At 40.9% G+C, this 13,155-nt stretch overlaps 1 protein-coding gene and 1 non-coding gene across 2 annotated transcripts in view; both read right to left on the minus strand.

Annotated features, from left to right (window-relative positions):
* Window positions 1-13,155, minus strand: part of Fgf12 (fibroblast growth factor 12) — a 595,461-nt gene that overhangs the window by 436,346 nt on the left and 145,960 nt on the right. The window lies entirely within an intron of this gene.
* Mir690 (microRNA 690) lies at window positions 5,807-5,915 on the minus strand. The gene has a single exon (NR_030463.1). It is a non-coding gene; the product is annotated as a microRNA 690 (primary transcript).

A 13,155-nucleotide genomic window follows, 5' to 3' on the forward strand; every position in this document is an offset into this window, starting at 1 on the left:
CATATAGTAAGTTCTGATTTGGACTCCAGTCTGATACCTTCCTGCTGTATCCATGTGTGGTTTTCCCTTAGGGTTGATCTCACATATAAAATTAGGCAGTTAGACAAGCCAGCTGTCATAAAATCAAAAGGGCACTGGAGCAAAAGGGAATGGCAAATGGAGCTGTTTCAGTGAAGTGAGGTCCCTATCGCCTGGTGATGACTGTTGGCTGTCACATTGTCTGAGCTCTCTTGTCGGTTGCATTAAACACTTGCCTTGTGTCAGACATTGCCCTAGATTGTAGGGATGCAATGATGGCCAAGAAAGATCCTCTCAGGGAACCCCATCTCAGTCAGATAGTCAGAGCCTTGATCTAGTGTTCAAGGTCTAAGGAAAGGGCAGGAAGGCATAAGGAGTCCCTCCACAGAACTGTGAGTCCTCAATGCAAGAATAAGTATTATTAGAGCCAGACAAGAGAAAATGGTAGATGCAGAAAAGTGACTGTGTTTAAAGATGCTCCCGTGGGAAACAGAGAAGAGATGGGTATCTCAGAATAAAGAATGCCACTAAAGGGCACTAAGCAAGGATCAAGGAAGGATCTTGTCCACAATCAATGGAAAAAGTCAGGTATTGAGAAACTGAGGTCAATTTACTACACGTCACACTTGTCATTCTTACCTTTTAAGATGCAGAAGTTAGTTACCCAAGGTCACGTGAAGAGAAAGGGGCGGAATGAAGATTTGAGCTCAGGTCTGCCTGACTCCAAGATATAAACACCACGGAGAAATGAATACGCTTAGAAGTGAGTTGGGGCTTTACTTTGGAAAGCGTGCTAACTTATATCTGTAATTTAGAACACTGTGAATAAACAATGATTGGAGAGGGACAAGATATAAGATGTAAGAAGAGGTTTTAAGAAAATGTTTAAGGGAAAAGCAAGGACTCTACCTGGGTTGTACCAGTGGCCATTTTGCAGAGGCCCTGGGTCTAGAGGCTACTGCATATATTTCTATACATAAATGACCTCAAAAGAAGAAAAAAAGGACAGTGACAATGTGATTTGCAGGCTCAAGCTTGGAAGGACAAACAGGCACAGAATGAGGAACACCAATGTCCCTTGTTTACAGTAGGGGACATCATAGCTGCTGCAGATTTACACGTCAGATTTGAGTTGCTCTTGGAAATGCAAGTATCCTTGGAGCAGTTTAATGAAAGCCATGTCTGTGTAGTTAGTCATCTGCATACAACAGGGTACACTGAGCAAGCATTTAGGACACATCTGCATCTCGCACTTATCAAAGAGCCTTCAGTTACAGATAAGTATTAATTGATGAAATTTCCAGAAACAAAGAAACATGGGAAAAAGGATAAGAGGCAAGAAGGAAGCTAACACAGTTCACGATGTATCAAGTTAGCTCTAATAGTGACCTCTGGTCTCTTGGCCTAAGTAAGTATAAACAGTTTGTCCAAACATTCGGCTACACCATGAAGTAGAAAACATTCCACCGTGTGAGTATCTGGAAACAAGGTTGAGACCTGTGTATTCATAGCACCATACTGTCCATAGCACATCTAGTGGGAAGCAGATTCCCCAACTTTAGCATCCTGGAAAACATGACCTTTATGACACCTTTTGTATAATGCTTGTAGTTTGACCATTTCTATAATCTGGGCAGTGCAGATAATCATAACATTGCATGTGGAAAAGAAAGAAAACTGGCACTCAGTCTTAGCAGCTCCCTTCTTAATAACCAATCCAAACCTGACTCTTCCCTTGGAACTCAGCCGAGGAACACAAACAAATCAAATAATGGCTCTATGGGTGTGCGAGGTGGGGAAAGGAAAGGCAGGGAGATCTACTCATTCAGGGCTCCCGAGATACCATCCTTCAGATGTTTCATGGTGTCTCCACACCTTCCATTTTTACTTCAACCATTGGATTAAAATAATAGCATGCAGCTTATTAGCTACACACAAGCATCTTCCGTTAAACGGCTCTGTAGCCACTGCCATTGTTAACATGGTTAACGGGGCTTTAGATATCAAACGTGAAAAACCTTTCTCCGGGAGAGCCAACCACTCCATGAAACTGTTTCTTTCTGTGCTCAAGCAGCAGAGACTGAAGTATTCTGGAAAGTCACTCTTTCTGCAAACATCATGGCCTGTGAAATCTGCTCAAAAAAGAGCTGATCATATGCCTGTTATCCCAAAATAGCACCCTTCCTCCATTATGCTGAGATTCAGCGCAAAACTGACTCACGCAGCTCCGGGCCGCCTGCCAGGGCGGTGGAGAGCAGAACACTTCCTTAACGGTCCCAAGGTGCTCGGTCCGCCCCAAAGGGCCTGCTCAGCCGGGGTCCGACTTCCTTACCCAACAGAGCCAGCCAAAGTTTGATATTATCTTATAAGAAGGTGGGAAATGTATTGAGGTATTTGGCCTCATTAAGAGACTCTATCATGTTCAAGGTCTGTTAGATCTCCCCTCTTTCCCAGGCATCAGCCTTTAAACTGATGTAGCTCCTGCCCCTCTCTGTATGACACTCACTTTCTGACCACTGCCTTAATACCAATCTGGGCATCCAATCTTTCCAGATTTCATAATGACCACACCTCCCAAGAAATGGTCTCAGGGCCTCAGGAGCCCCTTCCCCTCCCAGGAAAGTTCTGAATACAGTGGACCCAGCATCATTAACATTATGGTTATAGTATATGGTTCTAACAGCTCTCGACACTCACAAGCTACTCAATGTGTCTAGTTGAGTGGCAGAAAGTTTTAGGAGCAAATTATCAAATAGATGGGGTAGGAATCTAGAGTCCCTCATGAACACTCAGTGCTAATGGAGAGTCAGGTAGACGATGGAGTCAATCACTGACACAGCTCCTATTCCCTTCTCCGTTGTTTTAAATTCTTCTTTAAAAGGTGTTAGTCTGGGCACAGTGGCACACTCCTTTAATCCCAGCACTTGGGTGGCAGAAGCAAGTGGATGTCTATGAATTCCAGGCCAGCCTGATCTACATAGTGAGTTTGAGGACAGCCAGTACTACAGAGATCCTGTCTCCAAAACAAAACAGAACAAGACACCTAATTAACAAAAATTGAGCTTCTCTTCTTCCATTCTCCCAGACCATACACTGACAGCTTTCTCTAAATGATTCTTGGTCTGTGTCCCCAGAGTCCTCTTCCTTTGGTCCACCTTACAGACTGTTGCTTTGAGAGGGACATGCACAGTGAAAGACCCATAATCAAGTTGCTTGTATGTGCCTCTATTGTTTAATGATGAGCATGGAAGTGGTTAACGAGGAAACAAAGAGCCGTTAAAACAAATTCTTTAAAGTACGTGGAACCTGAGATGTGAAGGTTGCAAAGTGGCAAAAGTGAAAGATGGAATCATGCTACAGCTCTTGGGATAAGGATTAATATTGAAGGACCAGGGCCAGCTTGATACTGGGCCAGCTAGGGTCTGAAGTGAGGAATGAAGGCCTGTGCTCCTGAGCCTTACTCTAAGTGTGATGCTCAGACCTAAGAAGAACACCTTTGAAGGTGCTCCTTTTTCAGCAGGTAAGATCTCAGGTGCCCAGATGGAACGCATATGTGAACTGACCTTGGACAGAACCTTGGGGGAGGGGTTATACCTTCTCCAGTAATTGATAACAAAAACAAAACCCACAGACAACGTATCCAAAATGGTTTCTTTTTCATTATGTGACTGGCCATGAAGTATTCATTCTCTGGGTTGTTGATGTCGGTGATCTTTTGGATGTGAGCAATCTTGAAATCACTTGAATTGGTAGAACAGGTTGCCTGTTATCAGAGGAGTGGACCTCTGCCTATCAGATAAAAGTCACAATAAAATAAATGGCCCCATACAGGCTTCTCTGAGAAACGTGAGCTTTTCCTGGACCTGCAGCCCAGTAAAACAGGCAGGAACTGTGCACATTTGCTGATAACCACACTCCATAGCCACATAATCCAGTTTCTTATAATCCAGATAAATTTCCTCCTGGTTCTGCTTATCTGAAGGACCCTGGCTCATAATTATTAATTTTTGTAATATTCATTAGAAAAAGGCTCTACCTTTTGGTCATCTACCAAACACCCAGATTGGATGTACAGCAAATGAATGGGACAAGATCTGTGAAATGCAAAGATACACAAGATAATCAGGGCACAAGGCCATTCAGAATTTAAACAAAGCCCATGTGTCAGCAGTAGCTGTTTGCCAGCATACCAGGCTCTCCCCTCTCATATCTCCTTAGGCTACTTCATCGTATTAGACTAGAGTACAAAAGAACAATGACAAAGTGGACCTCTTCCTTCTTCTCCCAGTCTCTACACTGATGTGTCCCTGAAATAAGGGCTATATCTAGACATTGCTAATGGAAGATCACAGGGAGGGGAGGGGGCTGGCTGGTCCTGTTGAGTGTGGCCTTGGAGCCATTTCACCATCTTAACATTAATGGTGATTACATAGACTAGTCAGACACATGGGACCCTTGTACTTTGATGACCCTTATAAAGTAAACAATTCCATCTTCCTATCATACTATATAATATCAAACCCCCAAAGGGGTACAAAAGTTAGCCTGTCCATTGTGCTTGCATTGGACATGAATAAATCAAATCAAATAAATAAATAAAACAAATATCCACTGTACACTGCACAATAACCACTAACAGGTCTGTAAACCTAAATGTGATGAGTGGCGTGCCCTTACGTCCCTAAGACACAGAGATTGAAGCACAGGGTGCTTTTACACAACTCCACCAGGTCTGCCCTACTTCTATAGTATGGACAAGTCCCTAAACCTGAACTCACAAGTTATTTTGGTAGCTCTCCTTCCATTGGGAAATGGGTCACTTCTTGTCAATGAAAGCAGAAAGTGTAAATTATCAGCAATCTCCATTCAAACAGTAATTCTCTTCAGCTTACCATATATAGGAAAGAAAATACATTAAAATGCCTTAGGCTGAAATTTAAGACCTGAGAGCTTAACTCTAGCTCAGTGGTTCTCAACCCTCCTAATCCCATCACCCTTTAAGGCAGTTCCTTACGTTGTGGTGACCCCCAACCACACAAGTATCTCATGATACTTCATGACTATAACTTTGCTACCATTATGAATCATATGTATCTTATATGCAAAGGCGTCATGACCCACAGGTTGAGAACCACTGCTCTAGCCACATGAATTTGATGACCACCTACTATGCACTGAGGATTGGGTGTGTGCCACTTCAGAAACAAATTTCCAGTCCAGCTCAACTTCCAAAGGATTTCAGATGCAGAACAACCTGGCCAGCATCTCATTATCATGGAAAATAATAGGGGCACTTAACTATGTTATCACCAAACATTTCTCTTGTGGAAATGGTTAGTGGGTGAATGGATACTTATTTTTTAAACAGCTGCAGTTTGGAAAATCTGTTACACAGCAACAAAGAGCTTGTACAACGAGCAGGAGACGCACCGATAAACTAACAGGCATGTCCACATAGTAAAATCAAACTAAGCAATAAAAAGATGATCTATTGTAGACAGAAGGAAGAAAATGTACTGTCTTTCTGACTGTGGGAAACAAAGTCATGTTCTGTAGCCCAGTGACTTGAGCTTGGTCCTGGGAACCCACACGAAGGAAGGGGAGAGCTGATTCCTGAAAAATTGTCCTCTGACCTCCAACTGTGAAGCCTCACACATCTGTGTGCACACAAAATAAAATAAAATGGTTTTGTTGTTGTTGAAGTTCAGATAGCCATTTTTTTTAATCACCTGACAAACCAGGTCATTGAAGAAACGTATTAACATCCTCTTAGGAGAAGAGTGGTTCTTATATTTTGGTTGTGAGCCTAGCCTTTAACAGCTGAGCCATCTCTCCAGCTGGAGGAGAATGTTTCTTACTAGCACTTTAATACAGCCAATTAGCTCCACAAAAACACAAAACAAAACAAAAGAAACACAGAAGAATCAACGTGGCCTTCAGGTTAAGAAAATAAACCACAAATAGAAAACAGTCTTTTGTCTTATAATTTGACAGATAGTTTTTTGTCCACTTCTTCTTACCATAGGCAAGGGATAATCATCACCCAGGCTGCTATTCTACCGACTCCAAACCTTGCACATTTCCCAGCTCTCAGCCTTAGGCTGAAATTTAAGGCCTGAGAGCTTAACTCTAGCTCAGTGGTTCGCAACCCTCCTAATCCCATCACCCTTTAAGACAGTTCCTTACGTTGTGGTGACCCCCAACCACACAAGTATCTCACTGCAAAAAGACTGGCTAGAAAAGAAGAGGAGACGAGTTATGAGTGATTCAGACCTGAGTGATGTCTCATGTCCAGTGTTTCATTTGCAAAGTCTCTGATAAAATGAAAATTATTATTATTATTGTTATTAAAATCTCAATCAAATCCATCAGATATCTCCTTCTTTATATATTTTTTATTATCTATTTTCCTCAATTACATTTCCAATGCTATCCCAAAAGTCCCCCATACCCTCCCTCCTACTCCCCTACCCACCCATTTCCACTTTTTGGCCCTGGCGTTCCCCTGTACTGGGGCATATAAAGTTTGCGTGTCCAATGGGTCTCTCTTTCCAGTGATGGCCAACTAGGCCATCTATTGATACATATGCAGCTAGAGTCAAGAGCTCCGGGGTACTGGTTAGTTCATATTGTTGTTCCACCTACAGGGTTGCAGATCTCTTTAGCTCCTTGGATACTTTCTCAAGCTCCTCCATTGGGGGCCCTGTGATCCATCCAATAGCTGACTGTGAGCATCCACTTCTGTATTTGTCAGACACTGGCATAGCCTCATACGAGACAGCTATATCAGGGTCCTTTCAGCAAACGCTTGCTAGTGTATGCAATGGTGTCATCGTTTGAAGGCTAATTATGGGATGGATCCCTGGATATGACAGTCTTTAGATGGTCCATCCTTTTGTCTCAGCTCCAAACTTTGTCTCTGTAGCTCCTTCCATGGGTGATTGCTTCCAATTCTAAGAAGGGGCAAAGTGTCCACACTTTGGTTTTCCTTCTTCTTGAGTTTCATGTGTTTTGCAAATTGTATCTTATATCTCGGGTATACTAAGTTTCTGGGCTAATATCCACTTATCAGTGAGTACATATCATTTGAGTCCTTTTGTGATTGGGTTACCTCACTCAGGATCTCCTTTAAGAACATTTCCTATCCTGGGAGAAATGCTTATAATTTAGTATGAACTTTGAAATACACGTTAATTCTCAAATCTATTAGGCATCAGGGGAGGGTTATTAGTGTATCATCATACAATCATTACTATGTCTTTTCTGATTTTGATATCATAAATGGTTTGACATTTCTATATTTCTGACTTTACTTTTCCATTTTGAAATACAAGCATGTATTGTTGTTGTGCTCTGCATAAGAAAAAAATAGTTATTTTTCAACTATGCATGATGGCTCATGCCTATAATCCCAACACTCAAGAGGCTGAGCCACAAGAATTACTGTGAGCCTAAGACCATTCTAGCCTACAGAGTGAAACTTTGGAGAGGAGGAGTGATAGAGAAAGAGAAAGACAAAGACAGACAGAGAGACAGAGACACAGAGACAGAGACAGAGACAGAGTCTTTCTTAATAGACACAAGGTTCTGACCATTACTGTGCAGGCAGTGACACGAGCATTTGGTCCCTGTATGCTGTGATTTTAGATCCCAACAGCTAAACCTGCAGAGGGGTTTCTCTAACAGGCTGGGAACACCATCTTGCCAGATTTACCTGAATGCTGGTACATTTTGGCACTGTTGGAGACGAAGCTGGACTGGACCTGGAGAGAAGCTGGGATGGGAACATGGAAGAGGAAATTTGGCCATATGGCACAGCAGAAGCCTTAGTGCTGACAGGAACAGAATGGACGTCAGTAAAGACTGAGCAGTGGGGCATGTGGTTCATGCAGTTACCTGTCATTACAGCTGCAAATAGTCAAACCCCATGGATTTCGGTCTAATAATAACTATGCTCTTGTCTTTCCCAGAACCAGCAGCAAGGGCCTGGATGGAAGTGGACACTTGGAATGAGATCATTCTACAGTTTCAAAACACTAATTTGGTGTGGAAGCTAAGCCCTAAGGGTGTGCTTCAAGTAAATGGGGCTGAGGTTGTGGCTCAATGGAAGAGCACGTGCCTAATATCTGAGGCACTGGGTTCCATGCTTGGCATTGAAAAGAAGTAGCCATGTTCTTATTACAGGTGGATAATGTTGGTAGCAAAGGAGAAGCAGCAAGGTCTCTGGAAACAATGGGCCCATATTTGAAAATGGCAATACTGTGCCTACATCACATTGGATATCCTTATTCTCTACAGCAAGGAAAAATATGTTTGACACATTGCCTTAAGAAAAGAATGCTGGGAGCCAGGCATGATGGTGCACGCCTTTAATCCCAACACTTGGGAGGGAGAGGCAGGCAGATTTCTGAGTTCGAGGCCAGCCTGGTCTACAAAATGAGTTCCAGGACAGCCAGGGCTACAGAGAAACCCTGTCTCAGACAGAGAGAGAGAGAGAGAGAGAGAGAGAGAGAGAGAGAGAGAGAAATGCTAACCCCAAGAGACCAATACCAAATAACAATCAAGGACAGTATTGCATCTAAATAGCAGTTACAATGTACCTGGAGCTGTTCTAACATGTGGATAAGTTAACGAATTCAATCTTCACCATCAGTAGGAACTCTTATTTTCCTTCATCCTCTCCCATTTATATAACAAAGTTCAGGAAGGTTAAGTGTCTTACCCGAAGAAACAGTAGACACGAGATTAGAAGTCAAGCCTTTAGGCTCCGCATTCTGCACTAAAAACCTTCTACTGTCTTGTAAGGGCGAGCGAGCAACAATACATGTAAGTACACACATTTTCAGTTTGTGATAATCACTCTTATTCTTTAACATCTCAGTTGTTGACCACTGATGGTAGATTTGCAATCATCAGCTTTCTTTTTACTCTTTGTACCAATGAGCTCCATGGCAGGCCTGTTACCATCACATAATCAATAACGTCCACACAACCCGTCCAATCTTCATGACCCTGGAATTCAAATTGCCTCTGGAAATATATCTCTTTCACCCAAATTGTCATCTGGAGAGAAAAAAGATGCCTCTGGGGAGTCAATATGAAACTGTGGAGAAGTGGGTCACCATATGTGGAGTGCTGTTGGGGATTTGATTTTAGCTTTCTTATCAGTGCAGAGTGAGTAAGCTCATATTATTCCCACCTGCAAAGGAACAGCCTTTGTGAACTACATTTTCATCGGATAGACACACACATCCACTTTCTATAAGAATGCTCAGCCCATCTGCTCACATTTAAAAATATAAATTGAAAAGCCTCCCACACTGCCTTGGTTTGTAAAATGTCTATCACCAACTCTTCATTGCAGCATGATGCATCTTCTCTGATGAGTTATGTCCTTTCTCCCTGTTAATAATCTCACTGGTTCTCCTGATGTACCTGCTCCTTGCTACAGTTTTGTAGATACTGATCTTGAGAGTGCTGGGCTTCAGTCAAGGGTGTGGCTCAGAGGTGGAACCTTCACCTGGTTTAGTCTATTATCATCATGGTGAGACGCATGGAGGCATGCAGGTAGACATGGTGTTGAAGAGGAGCTATGAGTTCTACATCTTGATTTGAAGGCAACCAGGAGGAGACTCTCACACTTGGTATAGCTTGAGCTTAAGAGACTTCAAACTCCCAACAATGACACACTTCTTTCATCAAGGCCACACCTACTCTAACAAGGCCACATCTCCTAATTGTTCAACTCCCCATGCATTCAAATACATGAGTCTATGGGGGCCAAACCTATTCAAACCACCACATCATACCCATGACAATACTGTTTAACTTTCAAATTTTTCTTTCCAGTAGCCATTCTAACTGGTGAGATAAGAATTCACTGGTTTTGACTGATTTGAGCACTGTATATTAAATACATGTACCAACTTATTGCATTGCATCCTAGAAATGCATGTAAAGATTCCAACTATAATTTTAAAAGCACTAAATGCAAATGAGAAATAAATAAGTATTCAGGGATTAACCTTGAAAAGAAGACACAAAGAAAGAAAAAAAAATAAACTGGCCAGACTATGTAGTCGTGCCAATACATCTCCAGTTGCATGTAAACATCCCTCATGGCATCTTTAAGCAATACATAAGATGCATCACTAGTATGGTAACTTCAATCTCTCTTCATATAAATATCCCCTAAGCTGGGTGTATCCATAACCTACCTTGTGGATGATGTGCTGTGAACCCTTTGGTCTTTAAATAGCCCAAAGATGACTGTCCACTCATTCATTCATTTATGCATCCTCTCACTCATTCAGAAATTTAACTATGTGCCCTTCTAGCACCTTCTAGGTGTTTATCAAGTTACAGGATTTTGTCTCCTGTCAAGACAGTTAGGTTTTGTTACTACAAATGAAGTCCTTTATTTAAAAATAAAAGTGAGCAAAGATCAGGACAGCTTCAGGTTTCCCATAAATTCCAGCACAAGGATGTCTAGAAAACAGCTGATGATTGCCTATCAGGAGAGTATGTCATAATATGCAAATTCTGTGTCTTAGGGTGTGGCTCCAAACTAGTTTCAACTTGAAGTCAGGTATTATCCTTTTCAAATATGCTTCTCAATAAATAGTTTGAAATGAAACTAATTTGCTCTAGCATTTAATTTGAGGTAGATTTGTTTGATTAACGTATACATTTTTACATTTGATATAGATTTTAAACAAAAGAGGTATGTATTAAATTTTCATTAAATTTTTAACTTTTATAATGAGAGAAATATTGAATAAAATGTATTCAGTAAAAGGGGCTGGTGGCTATGAGATTGGTTGACATATGCATTTATTGTCATGAATCATTATAGAATGGGCAAGAAACATAATGCTGTCCTTAATGAATACAACTGATAGAAAACTATTTAATGCAAAATATAATAAAATACATACCTCAATATATCTTTAAAAATCAACAAAACAGTGTTTATCAGAATGTCCACAATATGAAGTCATCTCATTTGATATCCTAAATTATCTACTCACCTGATTTTTAAAATTCCTCCATCTTTAATTGGGACCCTCTTCCTACTCCTGTAAGATTCACTGACACTGTTCTTTTATATCAAGCTGTCTGGTTCACTCATCCCTCACCTATCCACTTAGATTTCATCACTTGGCCATTGAGACACACCTGGGGAAGCCCCTCTTGCATCCTGCCTGTCACCATACACCCTGCCCATCCTGACACTTAGCATATTGTAGCTTGTCTTTTGCTACTCTATGGGTTCTTCTTTCTTCCACCTTTTCCCACACCTTTTATTCCACCCTTTCAACCTCCTAACACTAGATAGAAGAGAAAAGAAGGATAGAGGGGAAAGAGATCCTTAAATAAAGTCAGAGGTCAGAAAGTGGGCAACATTATAGTTAGGCTGCAAGTTTGATCTTTGCTGTCAGGGTATCTAATTTCTTCTTATTGTTTCTTCATTGTACATGACTACTATTTAGCAAGCCATAACCAACAGCAATCACCAACAAACATCAACAACCCACCAACCTATCAGGGCACTAGCATTTATATGCCATCTGAAAAGTCCTTAGAATTCCAAATATCACACAATCACAGAAACTATCTGCAAATGACAAAATCACACCCCTGATAGAGCATGAGACAAATCATAGTCACATAGTCAACTGCTGTAGATAATCTGAAGAAGCCCCATAGCCCATACCTGGAGCTAAAACAAAAACACATACCCATGATATTTCTGTGTTTTTCAAAGAAACCAAAACTTTAAATTGTCACTACATCACACACTTTGTTTCAATTGTGATTTCACTTCCTCAAGAGATAACTAACTAATCAAGCTCTTTGAAAGCCTCCAATATGGCTGCCACAATTTAGTCTATGGTGCCCATGTCTAGCACACTCTGGTGACACATGGTTTGTATGCAAAGAACAGTTTATAGGACGAGTAAAGTTCTTCTATGTTGAACATATTTTTCTCAATAAACACGTATTTCTTTTGCAAGTCAAAAAAAATGATTGTATGCGCTACTGCCGCCTTGGAGAAGTTCTTTAAGATGTAAATGAAAACATTTTAGATGACTTCAGAGTTTTTCATCCTTCAGAACCCAAATGGCATGATGGCTTCTTAATCCATCTAAATTGAAAATTTCCCCCACATCTTTCAGAATTTAGATGACTTGGTGAATTCTTAATCCATCAATGTAATGAGCACATTTACCTCTAAAATATCATTATGTCGAATTAGCTAAAAAGAAATGTGAACAGATTTGAAAATGCCAAAACTATGATGCCTTCTTCTCATGGGGAATTCAAATATCCTGCTGGATCAATGTTGTGCTCATTGAGAATATTTCTACAATTCTGTATTCATTCAGGAGTTATGAGAAAATCAAATGCTAGTTTAGTGAAATAGAATCCAAACTCTTGACTATTGCCAATTAGACATAACAACTATTGAATTCAACACAATTCACCTTTCTATTAGTTTTTTCCATTTTATTTCAGAATTTCTCAAATTATGACAGACTCATACAGAGCTCTCAGCCTTTAAAAATAAGTGTGGCTATATATTTAGAATCTCTATAAAGCTATTTTTAGATATTTAGCAGACCTTCCATAGACTATTGAAGTAGATAATTTAAAAATCTCTTTCCAAAGCACAAACCATAAATAAAAGTGGTAGTCACTGGCCAATAAGTGGGAGAGCATTCTCTTTTGGGGGTTTGTATCTCTATCAAGCTTCATCTATTGCTATTCCTTGTCTACTTTTCCCTAGGATGATACACATTTCACCAGCCACTGGCTGACCTCTGACAATACGAAGCCTTCCTTTAACTGGGTGCTATGGGGTCCAGTTAGTTTTCAGTCCTAAAGGTCTGGAGCTAGTAAATAATGGAGATGCCCAGTTGTTATGGCCAGTGGCAAGATGGAAAAGGAAGTGTTTCCCCAGATGGTATGAGGAAAAGAAAGCCTTCCTCCATCCTTGGAAGACAACAGAGGTCTGACACTTAGTGAGAATCCATAAAAAACTAAGGAAGGTGATCAACTCTCCCCTTGACTGCTGAGCTCTGAGCTCTGCCATATTTCTCAGTAGAGCCCATTGGCCACTTTCTCATCCCCCAA

This window comes from Mus musculus, chromosome 16, assembly GCF_000001635.26.
Source record: "Mus musculus strain C57BL/6J chromosome 16, GRCm38.p6 C57BL/6J".
NCBI lineage: Eukaryota > Metazoa > Chordata > Mammalia > Rodentia > Muridae > Mus > Mus musculus.